The following is a 13,723-nucleotide window of genomic DNA, read 5'->3' on the forward strand; positions in this document are numbered from 1 at the left end:
AATGAAAAAAATAAAAATGTCATAGTTGCACCCCAAAATCATGGCTGATGATATATGGAGGGAAATGAGAAGGCTATATACTGAGCAGAGGACACAGTCATGCAGCTGGCTGGGGCAGAGTGGGAGAAGCCATGATTACACACAGTGTATAGCAGTTGTCATGGAAACAAGATCCCGTTTCACATGGTGCTACCCAGCTGTCAGTGACTCCTGCATGTGGTGGCGCCATCCTGCCAGCCTCTATGTGTTCAGGGAGATAGTAGCCCCATCTCTCGTGTGAGCGCTGTGGCAGTGGCAGGGTTAAGTCCCGGGACAGATGTTCCCCTCCTCCCTCTCCTCCTCCTCCTCCTCTCAGCCTGCCTGTCAGCACTGCCTGCCTGTCAGCACAGCCTGTGCGCTCCGCATGCGCCGCCAGCACTGCAGACGGAGGGAGCAGCCGCGTCTCCTCTCCAGCCCGGGCAGGAGCTGCCTGCACAGCTATGGCTCCAGCAGGTAGGAGGACGTGCCCGACGCTGCCCCTCTGCCCTGATTACTGCCCATCGCTCAGCTGTGTGACGCCAGTGCTCAGTGCAGGACCATGGCAGGCTGCACCTGTAGGAGGAGGCACATAGCATCCCATCACCGGGGTGAAGATGGTGCTGATGCTGGGGAAATGCACCAGGAGGGGTGGGCACCATGTTTACACCCTGATCACTGCACTCTGCCCACACTGGGTGGCATTACCTGGTTACATGAGGATTATGTCAGTGCCTTATTGTCAGCCACAGGAGTATAGTTGTGAGACCTAGACTAGGGGTTCATCTATTATACAGCAGATCCAATGGTTAGTGATAGATCCAGGGATTGCATGGGTTAATGTGTATGAGCTGAGTGCCTCCATGACCCAGGCTGTATCACAAGCTCCATGCTGTCAGGCAAGGGTTAATGCAGAGGGGACATGACCGGACCCATCTCAAAAACGATCTGCCCTACGACCCGTCCTCCCCAGGCATCTCTCCCCCTCCCCCAGCCCTGGCACCCTCCTAATCTGCCAGTGATCCCAGCTCTGATACTGCAGAGCTCAGCACAGGGGTCCATGCCCATCCTCTGCTCCCATCCTCCAAGCTGGGAAGCTGCATGTTCCCTGTCCTCCTCCTCCTCCTTCCCTCCCAGACCAGTCACTAAGAAGTCTGCTGATCCAGGGCTGAGGGTGCAGGGTGGTCCTAGGGACCCCCAGGTAGCCTATTATGGTTAACCTCAGGGTTCACTAGTGGTGTCCTCTCCCCTAACATATTACTTACAAACACATTTTAAGTTACAAAGCATGAACATTTAGCAGATTATAAAGTAGAGGATCAAGCATAGGTAACCAAGATCAAGAATGCACCATGGAATACCAGGACACGTTACAGCCATAGGTGAAAGACGGTGCAAGGTGACTTTACTTACACCTTAGTACAAAGCAGGTATGGGACACGGGAATTTATATATAAAGCATGGGGTCTTAAGTATACCACCAGTATGTTACAGTTCCATAGAATCAGTCCATAGCATATAGTTCTCATAGATAGAGCATCATGGTGGAGACTCACGACCACTGCTTGTATTCAGAGGATTGCAGAGAGCGGCCATGCAGATCAATTGCGATAATTTATGTTATTGATGGGAAAATTCAGACGGTTAAGGGTTTTGATCGAAAACTCTTATAATATGATTTGTCACCTGTTTCCCAAATGATTTCACCTTAGCTCAATTCTGCTGAGGAGCCCGGATCAGCAAACCCCTGAAATAGCTGGGAAAGGTATTAGGAGGATATTGATGTAAGGACTAGTTAAGGATTTCTTTATTACATTTCGATATATAGCACCATCATATTCCGCAGTGCTGTACAGACGTCATCACTGTCCCTATTGGGATCACAATCTACACTCCCTATTGCTATGTCTTTGGAGTGTGGGAGGAAACCGTTGAACCCGGAGGAAACCCATACAAACACAGGGAGAACACACAAACTCCTGCAGATGTCCTTGGTGGGATTTGAACCCAGGACCCCAGGGCAAGGCCAGTGTGCTGTCATACATCCTATGTAATATTGTTATTGAGGTTTTTAATAATGATGGCAGTGATGCCTTCTTGGTAGGGAAAGACATGTTCCCATCACATGTAAAGTACTTCTGTCTTAGCGGGAGATTGATTTATGGTGGCAAATAGAAAAAAAGATCTCCAGAAAATTTGGACAAACATTTTAGTGGTTGGGATGAGGACAGCTTTGGTAAGAGAATTTGCAAAGTCCAGAATTTGTTGCATTCCCATCCATAGTTATGATGGAAGGTTGAACTTCTCAGAAAATTGTGTGATACTGCTTGCAATATTGATACAATTGTGTAAACAGGTTATAGTTACCATGATTCTGATGAGTGGTGCTCTGCTCTCCTTCAGAACCTTGTACTGGGCCTCATATTTTCCTCCAGTGAATTCCTTGTTCCTGGTCTATGTTCTGTTTGGTATTGGAGGGGTCTTTTCTTTGATGCCTCATTCCAGGGTATGGCTTTGCTTTATGCCGGAGCCAGTCCACCCGGAACACTGCCAGTGATAGTTCCTGTTTAGCAGTACACGTCTCTGGTTCCCGTTAGTGACTGACCTGACCTAGTTCCACTTCCTAGTTCCTTGTACTCCGTCCCGTCTCCTCCCCTACTCCGTCTTGACTCCCTGCCTCCCCGACCTTTGGCTTGTTCCTCACCCCTGGCTACCACTCTCTCATGTACCTGACTTGTCCTCTTGGCTACCGATTTCGGCTTGTATTCTGACCCCGGCTGCGTTCTCTTCCTGGTACTTTACGTGACTTCCTGGTTTACTGACTCTTGCCTCGCACACTTACTTTGGCATCTCTCTCTCCCTCTGTTACTGACGTGATCTGCCGGCTCCTGATCCCTGGCTTGTTCGACTTCCCTGCAGATCTCCTCCACTAGGGTATCTGGTGACTCTGAGTGGTCAAGCATCTCATTACACCTGGGCGCTTGGAATCACAATATTACTAAGTTTTCACCAGAGAGCACTAGACAGCTGAATGCTTCGGTGAATGTTAGTTGGGAATTATAAGTGTAGAGTCTAGGACAGAGGTGCCCAACCTTTCTGACCTTGAGAGCCACATTCAGCTCTGGGAGGTGTCAACAGCTACATCCAGCTCCTGCCACCCTCACAGTAGTGACAACCAAAGCCCCTATTTACTGCTATAATGACAGCCAAAGCTTTTCCACCGAAATGACAATGAAGCAGTATACCGAGATCCAGGGATTCCTACCTTTTCCCCATTCAGATCTGCTCTTTTGTGCAGGGCTACTCACAAAGCCATCTGAAGACCTGTATTTCATAGTTATTTGCTAGATGTGGTGTTAATGCACTTAGGTGGCAGACAGCCCGAGCCACATGTGACTACCGAGCTACAGGTTGGGGACTCCTGATCTAAGATGTTAGGTTCATATTTAATCTACACCAGACGAGAGAGAGCTGCTGGACTATTGGGCAGTATTGTTATCCCAGAACAAAGAGGTCAAATGTAATGGCAATGGCGTGGTGAGGTCAAATTCTACTTCTACCCAGAATGGTGCAGTCCCTTTGGCCCACATTGGTAGAATTTCTGAAACTTAGGATACTTTTTCTTTTGTTGAAAAAATATCACTTTTTTTTCATATGAAGCTACTGTAGGTATTAAGAATTTTCATATCAGATTAAAGGGAACCTGTTAAGTGCAATATGCACCAATAACCACAAGCAGTTCTGGGTGTATATTAGTTATTCCTGCCTAACCGTCCCTGTATACACTAGTATAGATAAAGAGATCTTTAGAAAAAGTATTTCTAAAGATCGCATATTACATGCGTGCCGCCCCCGTGAAAGCAGCCGAGCTGCTCAGACCCGGGTTCGCTGTGGCTCGAGGGTCTCGGACCCGGGTCGTGCGGCAACTCAAATGAAAGGGGGGATATTTACAGGGGAGTTAATGTATAGTTTGTGACACCACCCGTGGTGTACGGTAATTTGGGAGTACCGCCGCTGCCGTTGGGAGTACCCGTGGTGATGAAGTGGGGCAGCAAGGTGTTGTAGCCCTCCACAGGTAGGGGGGGATGCCCCGGGTCTCGGTGTGGGGTACCGTGGGATGCAGGGGTCACTCTCGTACTCACTCAGTTTATAAGCAGACGCTGACAACTGGGTAAACCAATTCTCTGGGTACCGCTGCCGCTGAGGGGAGCTCGTCCGGTCCCGTCCCCTATAGTGTTGCCTGGTGATCCGTGACCTGCCTCCTGGCACTAAGTTGAACTTCAACGTGGTGGCCCAGTAGTATGGAACTTGCCGGGCCCCGCTCCGCACTATGGCTAAGTGTGGGAGCTTGCTCTCAGGGCTCACGCTTGGGATTTTCTGGACTGTTTTGGATTGGAAAGTCCTATCCCACTCGTTGCGCTAATGCTGCGATTCTGGAGCGGGTGGGAAAAGATCATAAAGGCTCCGTTCTCCTCAGGTGAATTGTCGGGTTGCCTGAAGCTACTCCCCGGCCTAGGATCCGTGTACCCCGTCGTGCCTTCAGTCCCAGACCGATGATAGTGCTAGGCTGCCGGCTGTCCTCCTCGACAGGTCCAGGCACCTTGCCACAATCCCTGCGACCGGGGGTCCGACTCCTCTAGCCCCAGACCACTGTCTGCAACCTAGATAGCTTCTCCAGGAGCCACCGCTCCCGTCTTCCTCTTTCTCACTCTCCTCTCAACTCTCTACTGACTACACTCCTCACCTCCCCTCCCTGACCCCCAGGTGGGCGACTCTATTCCACTCAAACCGTCTACTGGTGTGCCTGGTGGGTGTGGTGCAGGTGTATCTAGGATTTGATTTGCTGTTGGAGGCAACACCATTAAGATAGGAACCCAGAACCAGAGGGAGGTAGAATACCGCATGGAAGGGCAGCTTGTGCAGTACCCTGTGACGACCTTATAGTCCAGGGGCGTCACACATGCTAATGAGTGTGGGGACTAGTCCCGAGGGCGTTTGTTCCCTTGGCTAGTCAGCTTACATAGCATGGTAGCACGCCCTGTGGGCGTACTAACATGCTAATGAACGTGCAGCGACACGCACATACCACACTCTTCATGGCGTCCGGCAAAGGATAGATGCGCAGTCGCACTGCACATGATCTGGAGTCCTCTATACTTCCGGTTATGCGCACTGTACCTCACTGAAGTCGGGAAGCTTACACCCAGCATCAGTTTAGTGCGCATGATCGGAAGTCCCGGGTACTCCAGATCATGCACACTGCATGCATACTTCGCCGGCCGCCATAAAGAGTGTGGTACTGTACAGTATGTGCGGCGTCGCTGCGCATTCATTAGCATGTTAGTACGCCCACAGGGGCGTGCTACCATGCTATGTGGGCCGACTAGCTAAGGGAACTAACGCCCTCGGGACTAGTCCCCGCGCTCATTAGCATATAATATATGATCTTTAGAAATACTTTTTCATAAAGATCTCTTTATCTATGCTAGTGTATACAGGGACAGTTAGGTACTATTAGCAATATACACCCAGAACTGCTCATGATTCTGGGTGCATTTTGCACCTGACAGGTTCCCTTTCAGTTGGGATATGATGGCAGGAAGGCTTATCAATAAATAAAGGATCCTCGGCAGTATTGTCATTTTAATTCATTGGATTCATTTGAACCAGGGAAATATTGGTTGGTCTTTTCTTTGTAGGTCAGACTCTATTATGTGAAAGTGGGTTATTCCATTTGTAGAGAGATTCTAGTGAATTAGTGACTTTAATACCCACATAAGAATTATAATGGGGTCTGGGCTTGAAATCCGATGTTAAGTTTATTAAAGTGTAACCGTCCTTTTAATTTTTATTTCATAACTCAATAGTTTAAATGGAAATAACCAATATTCAATGAACACAGATTTTACTTCAGAATTGAGAATTTTGATAATGACTGATCAATTCTGGCAGAGAAAGAAGCAGATTTCTGATAAGATATATTACAAAGTTTCTTATTTTTATGTGTACTATTGATTTAGGAAATAAAAATGATGGTTATGCTTTAAGTATCTTGGTGCGAGGGATATAATTTGCAAATTACAGGCTTAATTTTATTCATTATAACTACCAGCACTGAGACTTCTGAAAATAAGTCTACATAAAAAATATAAGAGGGAAGTAAATTATCAAAGAAAAAATCCTTAAAGGGAACCTGTCAGGTGCAATATGCACACAGAACCACGAGCAGTTCTCTGTGCATATTGCTAATCCCTGCCTAACTGTCCCTGTATACACTAGCATAGATAAAGGGATCTTTAGAAAAAGTATTTCTAAAGATCCTTTCTGATATGCTAATGAGCGCAGGGACTAGTCACAAGGGCGTTAGTTCTTGCACTCATTAAACCCTCTTAGCATGTTACCACACCCACAGGGGCGTGCTACATGCTATTCAATGCCATTGCTCAGGGTCATCGGTGGTGACGCACGTACCTGTGTCCATTGTCACTGCATCAGACGTCGGGCAGTGTGCATGATCAGAAGTCCCAGCACTTCCGGTCATGCACACTATGAAGACTGGTGTAGGTGTCCCAGCTTCAGAGAGGTCTAGTGCACACCGGAAGTGTCGAGCATTTTGATCCTGCGAACTTAGCCTAAACCCAGCATTTTAAAGAAGTTACAAAGGACACAGGTACCGCTGATGACGATAAGCATCTACGCACTGATGACGCCCCTGTGGGCGTGCTAAGATGCTAAGAGGGCGGAATGAGCGCAGGAACTAACACCTTTGCGTCTAGTCGCTGGCCTTATTAGCATATCATAAAGGATCTTTAGAAATACTTTTTCTAAAGATCTTTTTATCTATGCTAGTGTATATAGGGACAGTTAGGCAGGAATTAGCAATAAACACTCAGAACTGCTTGTGGTTCTGGGTGCATAGGGGACCCGACAGGTTCCCTTTAAGAATGATTATATAGATATATAGCCCCTGTTGTCAGTGGATTCTGTTACATTCATCAGGGAGTACAGTTTTGAAGGTGTAGAAAGGTAGTGAAAGCAATCAGTATTGGATACCAGCATTTACTATTCTATGTTGTGTGTTGAGCCAAAAGATTCAATACAAAGTATATTTAGTGACCAATAACAAGTGAGTGTTAAATAATGGTGAATCAGTATTCCCATACCATCATATTGTACAATAATAAAAATACAAAAAACACATAAAAGTCACAAAGAGCAGTTAATTTACTTTTCAAAAATTGCTATTATTCTTTTCTTACATCAAAATAGACATAGTATAAACAATAGTGACAATCAACGGAACAAGTAATCACAAATCTTGAATACTTGCTAGATGTACATCCTCAAGACAGTTCAATGAATGACGATCCGTGCAAGGAAACACAGAAGCTGAATGGACAGAGAGCATTATACAGATATTGTACTCCGGAATTGATGTGTGGAGACACCTGCGATATTTCGGGGCAGATCCCTTTCTCAAACTTGACGCTTGAGAAAGAGATTCTTCCCAAATCATCGCAGGTGTGCTTTTTTATGCTATTTTTTTTTAGCCAAAAGTTTCTAGATATATTCTTGGTCTAAAGTGGAAGCTATTTCCTTGCGGAGACTGACACACCATGCCAGCATGCCAGTGGTGAGGAGACTTTATGCCTCGCAATGCTGCTCAGGGAAATATGCAAATTGTCTCTTCAGTGAGGAAGTAGATAAACTCTATCCAAAACCTTTTGGAAGTAGCAATCCTAAAATTCAAGTGACCCTTTAAAAAGCTTTGTGATATGACTTAGGAATTATGCCAGATCAGAATCTCCATTTCCAGACACAGTCTTTCGGGATGGCCACATCAGATCTCATACTGCATCCAAGTGACGAGGGACAACCATCCCGAAACACCGTATCTGCAAAATTGTGATTCTGATCTGGTATAAATCCTAAGGGGCACTTTGCACACTACGACATCGCAAGCCGATGCTGCGATGCCGAGCGCGATAGTCCCCGCCCCCGTCGCAACTGCTCTGGCCGGCGACCCGCCTCCTTATTAAGGGGGCGGGTCGTGCGGCGTCACTGCGACGTCACACGGCAGGTGGCCAATCGGAGCGGAGGGGCGGAGATGAGTGGGATGTAAACATCCCGCCCACCTCCTTCCTTCCGCATATTCTACGGAAGCCGCAGTGACTCCGGTAGGAGATGTTCCTCGCTCCTGCGGCTTCACACACAGCGATGTGTGCTGCCGCAGGAGCGAGGAACAACATCGGACCGTCGCGTCAGCGTAATTAAGGATTACGCCGACGCTGCACCGATGATACGATTACGACGCTTTTGCGCTCGTTAATCGTATCATCGAGCTTTTACACACTACGATGTCGCATGCGATGCCGGAAGTACGTCATTTTCAATTTGACCCCACCGACATCGCACCTGCGATGTCGTAGTGTGCAAAGCCCGCCTAAGTCATATGATAAGGCTCATTAAAGGATCACTTTTGACTTTTAGCATTGCTACCTTCAATAGGTGGCACTAGAGTTCGTCTACTTCTTCCCTGAAGATAAAATTTGCAGATATACTCTTTGTTACCTGGATAAACTTTTTAGATCTTTCAGGGTTCAGTTTCTATCTCTTTTCAGGTGGTATTGCCTTCTTACAATATGATGAAGAGTTTAGGAGGTGGCTGGCGCTACAGCCAGATATTGTTAGGGATATGAAGGAGATACAAGTGTGGTTGTGACATATGATGTTTCAATGATCCTCTTTACCAGCTGCCTTCTCTTCTACCTGAACTAGTTCATCAATGGGGATGGGTTCACGGCATCACTTAGGTATATACTAGATTTTTAATAGGGGCTACTGCAGATCCTATGGAATCTGTAAATTCAGGCAGAAATGTTCTTTTTGCCGAGGGTCATACTTGGGCCTCCAATGCTCCCAGTGTCCTACTTCCTTCCCATGCCCTCATGGTGGTAGTTGGCAGAGGACACCAGTGCATGTCTTGGAGATGCTGCTCTAGCTATACCTATATTCCATGAAGGGTAAAATCACACTACTTATGATGGACTTTTCCTCTGGTTTCTGTATTCCTTTTGTTTTCTGCTGTTTTCATAGTGTTTCTTTTAATCTTAAATGAGTGTCTCAATTTCTTGAAGTTACCTGGGACAAGGTAAAAAAGGAGGTTTAATTAAATCACATGGCGAGAACTTTTTTGGAGCTACCATTCCCAAACTTGAGGACATCCTATCTGGGAGTGACTCCAAGAAAAGGAAAGAAGAACTTGTTTTGATTTATCACCTATCCAATCTTAAAGGTGAATCTGTAAAGTTTTGGTTTCTGTGTTTTACATTTGTTTTCACAGGACAATTCAGATCTGGAGTGAACTTTCTTCCTACTGCCAGTTCATTCAGGCTGTTTTCATTTGCTTGGGTGCCATCTTGAGTTTCATTTTTACTATGAGATTTGTTTGCCAATTGGCTCTTGTTATTGTTTTGATGGTTTCAGCTCTTCTTGAGTGTGTTCTTCTCTCTGAGCTTGAAAGTTCGTTAATTATACATTACTTATAGACCTTCCTGGTTGTTGGACCAGTTGGGTCTAACTATTGTTAGTTAGTTAGTCGTAATCTCCTTTCATTTACTTGCTCATTGCTCAGCAGTTTAGTCTACCCTTTTTTGCTTTAAAAAATGGAGTCCCTTGGCATCATTCTGTATTTGTAGCATTTAAATCAACTCTGTGGAGATGGTATTTAGTTTAACCATAGATAAGACTGTTAGACTTCGCAGCATGTTAGAACTTTTTTGGTTTCACAGAAGTTGCAGTTGTATCAGATAACGTATTTGATAGGTCTGTTGGTCTTTGCTTGTACAGTCATATCATTGGGCTGTGCCTTTCCTATACACCATTCCTTAGCCACAGATGGTGTTTATGTTCTCTTGCCCTATGTATGGATCACTAAGTCTATTGAACATGATCTCAGGATGTTTCAACATTTCTTGGTCAAACTCCTCAGGTTGGTGTTACGTTGTCTCCAAAACCACAATCAATGTGAGACCGAGAGGTTACTTTCAGCATACAGAGGGTCACGAATGAGGAATGAGACCAGACTGGGTTTAACTGCAAACTCTTTATAACCTGATAAGGAAAACTGGAAGTGAAATTTAGTATTGGAAGTAAATATAGACACCAATAAATATACAAACACCTGCTGAATAAACAGGATCCACATGCTGGACTAGGGACTGATTCCAGTAGGACAGGAACCAACAGGAACAATTTACCTAACTGGGAACTCCAGTAAGGAACTAGGAGGTATAAATCACTGGGTGTATTAAGGAGTTGTCCCACGTATAAGCAAACAGGAAAGTACCCCGGATTTAAACACCTACTAGCAGGATTATGCAATCAATAAGGTTCAGTACTGCAGCAGTGACTGCTGCGTATTATGTAATATACTTGTATTGGCGCCAAAACCACTACTGCATAAGTGTGCACACTTGTCCGCAAAAACAAAAAGATTTAGGCAGCGCCTGAGCTCAGGACTTACAGTTCCAACGGATTTATCCAGGAAGGTCTCTGGTACAGAGGGGTATCCGCTTTGCTTCCGGCTCTACAACAGTTCTCTATGGCACTGGCAATCACGGGGACAGATCACCTCAGGGCTTTGCTCCGCAGAAGTTTGCTATGTCACCAGCGATCACGGGGATAGATCACCTCAGGGTAGAAGTCACAATCTGACAGGAAGGTTTCAGGTGCAGATCACCTCAGGCTTGGTTCCGCAGCAGGTCTCTCTCTGGTAGTTGTTTTTTACACTAAAACACAGCTGAGTGACCTCTGCTCGCATAGCAATTGGCAGGCTCTCTCTCACACTCCAGGTCTGCTCGCGCAACCGTCTGCAGGCTGTCTCCAGCACTCCAAGTATTCATCTCCGATCAGGAAACAGGCTGCCCCCTCACTCCAGAATCTCCTTGCTCTCAGACCTTTTCTTTCCACTCCTCCCAGGCTGCGCAGACATCCCTCTGGGGCACGGGAAGAGGCATTGTACCTGGCTCACCAGGCATTGTGGCTGGCTCCTCAGTCCTCTCACAATCACTTTGGGGCTCATCATATACTAGGTCTTGAGAACACAGTGGCTAATTCATTTTCTCATTCCCAGTGGCATGTTTTTCAAACCCTTTGTCCATTGTAATGGGCTCCCAGATTCTCTATGAACTATGCTGGAGATCAACTGTTTCTGTTTGTGAGGGCCTTCCTGGCTCCATTGACTGGTCTGTCCATTATTAAACATGTAGTAAGTGGATGGAACTGGTTAATAATATGGTTTTAGATCATGATGATCAAACTCATTTGGCATACACCCAAGAATTTTTGCAAACAGTGGAAGAAACGTGTTTCAGGCCTAGTGACAACAACAACAACGTGTAGCTGGTTTCACTTTCTTCTTTATACTCGGACAAGAAATCTGTGGAGAGAAAAGCGCATATAGGGTCTTACCCCAGTATATAAGGGGTGGGAGGAGGGTGAAACTACTCACCAGATGTCGTTGTGAGAGTCACAACAACTATATTCGCATGTAGAATCTGATCCAAGGCTGCAGCCACCCAAATGGCAGAAAACAGAGAGCAAAAGAGAAGGGTGTTTGATACTGCGCCAAAGGATCACAGGAACAGATGTTTAGATTAATGCATCTTTATTTCATCCAGGTCTACGCGTTTCTGGAGCCACTGCCCCCTTCCTCAGGACCGTCAGGAAAGACAAAACATCAAATCTGTCCTGGTGGACACCAGCATGCAGATAAATAGACAAGATAACATCATGACACCACCCCTTCTTGAAAAAAAGGGGGCGGGAGGAAACAGTAAAAAAAATGTCCATGCTGATGTACTAAATGTATTTTTAATTTTAATTTAATTTTATTTGTAAAGATACATTTAGTACATCAGCATGGACATTTTTTTTACTGTTTCCTCCCGCCCCCTTTTTTTCAAGAAGGGGTGGTGTCATGATGTTATCTTGTCTATTTATCTGCATGCTGGTGTCCACCAGGACAGATTTGATGTTTTGTCTTTCCTGACGGTCCTGAGGAAGGGGGCAGTGGCTCCAGAAACGCGTAGACCTGGATGAAATAAAGATACATTAATCTAAACATCTGTTCCTGTGATCCTTTGGCGCAGTATCAAACACCCTTCTCTTTTGCTCTCTGTTTTCATTATACTCGGAAGATGGTGTGATATTACCAAATCATCTTTATTTAGCAGGTTTTAAGAGTGGGAAGAAATTTGTTCGTAGGCGCAACTTTCAGTGACCTGTCTTCTTTTCATTTTTGATTTAAGTAATATTTACTTTTCCTAAATTATTTTCTTCAGATTTTAAAGTTGTTTTGTTTAAAACTATCTTTGTATTCATCTTCTTTTTGTGGATTAGAAGTTTTAGGATTGGAGCTGTAACTATAGCCAGTGAATTGAAAATTACAGATGATGAAGTGTGTTGCATTGGGCCATAACGTTTAGAGTGCTTTGCTCCGATTTGCTTCTCAACTAGGCTACATCTATCAGAGGTTTTATACCTTGTGTGGAAATTCGTATGTGCCTAGGGAAGCAGGCCTGGCCTAAACTTATCCTGCATGTATTTTGCTTGGCTTTGGTAAATGGATTTTCTTATTTGTATACAGTGTTTGTGGACTTTCAGACATATAGTCATAGAGTTTAGGACTGCAGAAAATGGGCAGGCCTAGCGGTTCACTTATTAAGTAGCATATTCATTAAAGGCTTAATGTCATTTTTACTTTAGCTATCTGACAATGTAGAAAGTAATACCATGTTTACCCAAAAATAAGACAGGGTCTTATATTATTTTTTTGCTCTGAAAAATGCACTAGGGCTTACTGTATGTTATGTGTGTATGTGCTTGTATATTTGTGAATGTGCCTATGTGTATATATGGTATATGCACCTGTGTGTATATATAGTATATGTGTGTATGTGCCTGTGTATACGGTATGTGTATCTGCTTATATATATGTGTGTGTATATGCCTGTATATATGTGTGCATGTTCCTGTATATCTGGTATATGTGTATGTGCTATATAGTATATGTGTGTATGTGCCTGTATGACATGTGTGTATGTGTCTGTATGTGTTTATGTATATGCCTATAGATCTTGTATGTGTATATATGCATGAATATCTTGTATGTGCCTGTATATCTCATATGTTGGGTGCCTGTGTATATGGTATGTGCCTGTACATGTGGGTATATGGTATGTGTGTGTTTATTTGGTATGTGTGAATCTGCCTGTGATAAATATTTTTAGCTGTTTGACTGAACTGTGTATAATGTAATTTGTACAGTAAGTAGTTTGTACAGTAATAGTTGTTCTGTTGATAAGCACAAAAACCTTAAAATGGAAGACCCATTTAAGAAAGGGAGGGACCCATAAACATTTTTTTGCACAGGGGCCCTTTGCTCTCAGTGTTCGCCTTTGGATCTATCAAAATATAAAATAAATTAAATTAAACAATACCGTAAACTCTGTAAAGAAAAAAAATAACACACAAAATTCAAATTTTTTTGGGGTTGCTACACCTACCTAAATAAATGCAAGCACTGAAAAGTGACCATGATATTATAAATACTACAATAAAAAAAAATCAGTTTGGCAAACACTAAACAAGCCCTTATACAGCTCCATCAGTGGAAAAGTAAATATGTTACTAGTTTCAGAAAATG

At 44.5% G+C, this 13,723-nt stretch overlaps 1 protein-coding gene across 2 annotated transcripts in view; it reads left to right on the forward strand.

Moving 5' to 3' along the window:
- Positions 1–379: 379 nt before the first annotated feature.
- Positions 380–13,723, forward strand: part of LOC142251245 (actin-binding protein WASF3-like) — a 186,894-nt gene continuing 173,550 nt past the window's right edge. For both annotated transcript variants that reach the window (XM_075323869.1, XM_075323870.1), the window contains exon 1: positions 380–492. The gene's annotated coding sequence lies outside the window, so the exon portion shown is untranslated. The remainder of the gene's footprint in view (positions 493–13,723) is intronic.

The sequence above is a fragment of the Anomaloglossus baeobatrachus genome, chromosome 9 (assembly GCF_048569485.1).
Source record: "Anomaloglossus baeobatrachus isolate aAnoBae1 chromosome 9, aAnoBae1.hap1, whole genome shotgun sequence".
NCBI classification, from domain to species: domain Eukaryota; kingdom Metazoa; phylum Chordata; class Amphibia; order Anura; family Aromobatidae; genus Anomaloglossus; species Anomaloglossus baeobatrachus.